We start from the raw sequence: 4461 nt of genomic DNA on the forward strand, positions 1-4461 counted from the left end.
TTTTATGGTTACTGCTGGGATTTCATTGGATGATTCAATACACCTAGAAGGCAATCCAACAGTGAAAGAACGCAGGGATTCCAGGTTAGGTCACAGATACACAGCATGGCTTCGATAACCATGCAGGAAGATGGACGTGACAAACAATGGCAAGTGAGAAATGTCAAGGTTATATCACATAACATAATTGTATATCAAAGCAAAAACTGGGGGGAAATCGTGCTAAAGGCGAATGTATTAACATGCCTCATTCAGTGCTAGTATTGACAGTAAGTATGTTGATTTCCTCTTTCATTTGTATATAAAGACCCGTGAGCTGCCACATTGTCATATCATAAACAACGTTTGTTCTGAAAGTGGAAAGACGTTCCCTCCAAGATGCAGATATTTAAAGTTGTTCTCGCAGTAGGGTTGGGTGAGTTCTTAAATTCTAACATCGACATTCTGACTATTTAATAAAACATTTGAGTGTTTGTTGTAACATTTGTTACAGACTTCTTGTTTCAATTGTTGTGCAACTAAATGCATTGTTGAGCTATGCTGGCAATTGTCACCTATTTTAAAGAATCAACTTACAAATCCTGGTAATGGCAAACCACTGACATGCCATTTATCTTTGCAGCGTTCACACTTCTCTTTGGGTCGGCCTATGGTGTGCGTGGAGGCAGAGGAGGAGGTGGTGTCAGAGGAGGTTCCAGAGGAGGCGGTGGCAACAGAGGTTGACACCACGGTTAAAAGAATTGTAACTTCTCATTCCTAAGACACTGTTGGACATTGGACAGCATTACTGGAACTGTAGCCTTGTAGGTTACCGAACCACCTTGTTCATTGTCAACCTTCAGAAACTGGAAAATAAAACGATGACAAATAATCCTTCCCTTTTTTCTATTTTATATCACTGGCTAATTACTTGCTGGATAACATGGTAACCCATGTGTTATCCATTTTCTAAGCTAAGGGATCGAACAGCAACATGTAACGAGAAACCTTATTTTGTACAAGTGCTCTTAGGATGAAAATAGCTTGTGTTAAAGAGAAACGATTGATCAACATTTCTGAAGTATTGTCAGCTGCTAATAATTATCGTATCTTCGCCCAAAGCAGACACCACAACGAAACCTTTTTGCATTGGATTCAGTCATTCAGAAGAGAAAATCAACAACTTCTGTATCGTAGGAAGATCATTTGGATAATATTTCACTGGCTACGTTTTGACAACAAATGTACTTGGTTTTTCAACTACGCCTCCAATTACGCAATTGGGACAACTGGAACAACCGGATCAATTGAGACCACTGAGTTATTTCGGACAATTGGGCCAACTAGAACAATCGGAACAATTGAGACCATTGAGTAATTCGGGAAAATTCTGACAACTAGGACATTCGGGACTATTAATCTGGGATAATTGGGACAACCGGAACAATTAAGACAATCAGGTTATCTGAGACATTTGGGACAACTGGGCCAATCGGAACAACTTGCACAGTCAGTCATACTCCGTATACAAAGTACCTGTTTTTGCAACACTTGAAATTTTTAACAATTTACACCACGTCATGCCTCTATATTCACAGATTCTAGTAATGTATTAAGTCTATTGATAAACGTGCACGTGCAACGGCCCAATAAATCCTGTCTGTCTTAAACAAAGCTTGTGAATTTCGCCAATAAGAAACTTTTAAGACCTTTTCAAAGTGACTGCCAAAAGCATTCATAGGCAAAGATGAGAATGCCAAATATTTATAGGCATTAACATGTATTTTACTCTCGTCCACTGTGCATACTTTTGACGTTTGATCCAACCTTCTAACACTGATACGCAAACACTATGTTCGACTGCAATTTGCTGCTCCAACATCTCTCCTTCCATTTAGAGCAATTTAGGTAGCGTAAATGGCAGTGTGTGCAAACATATTGATAATATCACAAATATTGCCACACAAAATAACCAAACACATAACATGGTCCAAAGCCATGACAAAGCATGTACCTCTTTACATGAATCTCTTCTTACATGCTCGATTAACCTCATCAAAATAGTGTTATAAATCATACCATGGGCATGACTTTATTCAAATGTGCCACACCATCTGCATTTTGTTTGGTAAATAAACAATCCACTCAATGTGAAGTTTGACATTACGATAGTAAAATGTTTACTCCAAGTAAGCAGTGATAGCACATCGCAGACCAGCTTTACAGTAATTAGGTTTATAAAGAACGTATGCACTGTGTGACATAACCACCTTTTCAGTTCCATCTAATATTTTGCAGCCAGCCGTATCTGATAGTTCGTGTTATCAGCCTACTGGGATGATTAACACTCTTATCGAGCCTCATCTCCCCTTAGCGAGTCCAGTAGTACGCGATGCCACCTATTGTCAGAGAACACACCTTGGCTTAATATGCAGCTTGACATTACGACAATAAAATGTTTACCCCAATATAATTGTGTCAGCACATCGCAGAAGAACTTCACTGATATTTGCTTATTGTCAGTGAGGTTGATATGGTCTTCTGTACAATCCACTTTTTATGGGAACTGCTGGGATGTCATTGGATGATTCAAAATACCTACACGGCGATCCAACAGTGAAAGAACGCGGGGATTCCAGGTTAAGTCACAGATACACAGCATCGCTTTCATAACCATGCAGGAAGATGGACATGACAAACAAAGGTAAGTGAGAAACATCAAGGTGACATTACATAATATAATGGTATTTCGGAACAAAAACTGGGAAGAAAAACAGTGCAAAAGGAGAATGTAATCATGCCTCATCCAGGGCAAGGATTGAGATTAAGTGTCTTAACTTCCTGTTCCATTTGTATATAAAGACCTGTGAGCTGCCACATTATCATATCATCCACAACGTTTGGTCTAACAGTGGATAGACGTTCCCTCAAGATGCAAATATTCAAAGTTGCTCTCGCAATAGCTTTGGGTGAGTTCGTAAATTCTAACATCGACATTCTGACTATTTAATCATAAATGTGAGTGAGTGGTGTGTTTATTGTAACTATCGTAACGGACTGATTGTTTCAAGTGTTATGCAACTAAAGGCAGTTTTGAGCTATGCATGGCTACTGTTTTCTGTTTTAAATGGTCAGCATGCAATGTCTGATTATGTCAAACCACTGACATGCTGTTCATCTTTGCAGTGTTCACAGTTCTCTTTGGTTCAGCCTATGGTGGGCGTGACGATGGTGGCGGCAAAGGAGGCGGTGGCAAAGGAGTCGGCAAACGTGGCAAAGGAGGCGGTGGCAAAGGAAGCGGAGGCAAGGGTGGTGGCAGAGGAGGCGGTGGTAAAGGCGGATTTGGCAACGGGGGAGGTGGCAGAGGAGGCGGTGGTAAAGGCGGATTTGGCAACGGGGGAGGTGGCAAAGGAGGTGGTGGCAAAGACGGATTTGGCAAAGGTGGAGGTGGCAAAAGAGGGTGACACCACGGTTACAAAATACTGTATCTCCTCATTCCTAAAACACTGTTGGACATTGGACAGTATTACTGGAACTGTAGCCTTGCAGGTTACTGAACCACCTTGTACATTGTCAACTGTCAGAAAAAAAAACGATGACAAACAACCCTTCTCTTTCTTCTTTTGCTTGTCACTGGCTGATTACTTGCCAGTTAACATGTTAACACATATGTTATCCATTGTCTAAGCTAAGGGATGGAACAACAACATGTAACGAGAAAACTGATTTTATACAAGTGATCTAAGGATGATAGAAACTTGTGTTAAAGCGAAACCATTGATCACCATCTTTCTAAAGTATTTTCAGCTGCTAATGCTGTTCGTATCTTCACCATAATTAGACACCAAAGCAAAACATGTATGCATTTGATTCACGCACCCAAAAGACAAACAACAACTTCTGTATCGTTCGAAGATAATTAGGATAATATGTCACTGGCCTTGTTCCTTTAAATCACGGTTTTTCCGACTACACTTTTGAGGTTTGATTAAACCTCCTTACTGAAACAAAAGCACAGCGTCCGTCAGCAATATGCTGCTCCAACATCTCTCTTTCCATTTAGCGCAATTTACGAATCGGAAATGGCTGTGTTTATAAAATAATGGATGATATCACAAATATTGCCACAAAAAATAACCAAACACCTAACATTGTCCAAAGCCATGACAAAACATATACCTCTTTACATGAATCTCTTCTTGCATGCTCGATTAACCTCATCAAAATAGTGTTATAAATCATACCATAGGCATGCCTTTATTCAAATGTGCCACACCATCTGCATTTTGTTTGGTAAATAAACAATCCATTCATGTGAAGTTTGACATTACGATAGTAAAATGTTTACTCCAAGTAAGCAGTGATAGCACATCGCAGAAGAGCTTCACTGATATTGGTGATTGTCACTTCAGTTGATATAGTCTTCCGTCCAATCCATTTTTATGGTTACTGCTGGGATTTCATTGGATGATTCAATACACC

At 39.9% G+C, this 4461-nt stretch overlaps 1 long non-coding RNA gene across 1 annotated transcript; it reads left to right on the plus strand.

The window, feature by feature from the left end:
• Positions 1-351: 351 nt before the first annotated feature.
• Positions 352-871, plus strand: LOC124287176. The gene is made up of 2 exons (XR_006901200.1): positions 352-415; positions 623-871. It is a non-coding gene; the product is annotated as an uncharacterized LOC124287176 (long non-coding RNA).
• Positions 872-4461: the final 3590 nt, after the last annotated feature.

This window comes from Haliotis rubra, unplaced genomic scaffold, assembly GCF_003918875.1.
Source record: "Haliotis rubra isolate DU_JTF1 unplaced genomic scaffold, ASM391887v1 Scf4, whole genome shotgun sequence".
In the NCBI taxonomy this organism is placed as follows: Eukaryota; Metazoa; Mollusca; class Gastropoda; order Lepetellida; family Haliotidae; genus Haliotis; species Haliotis rubra.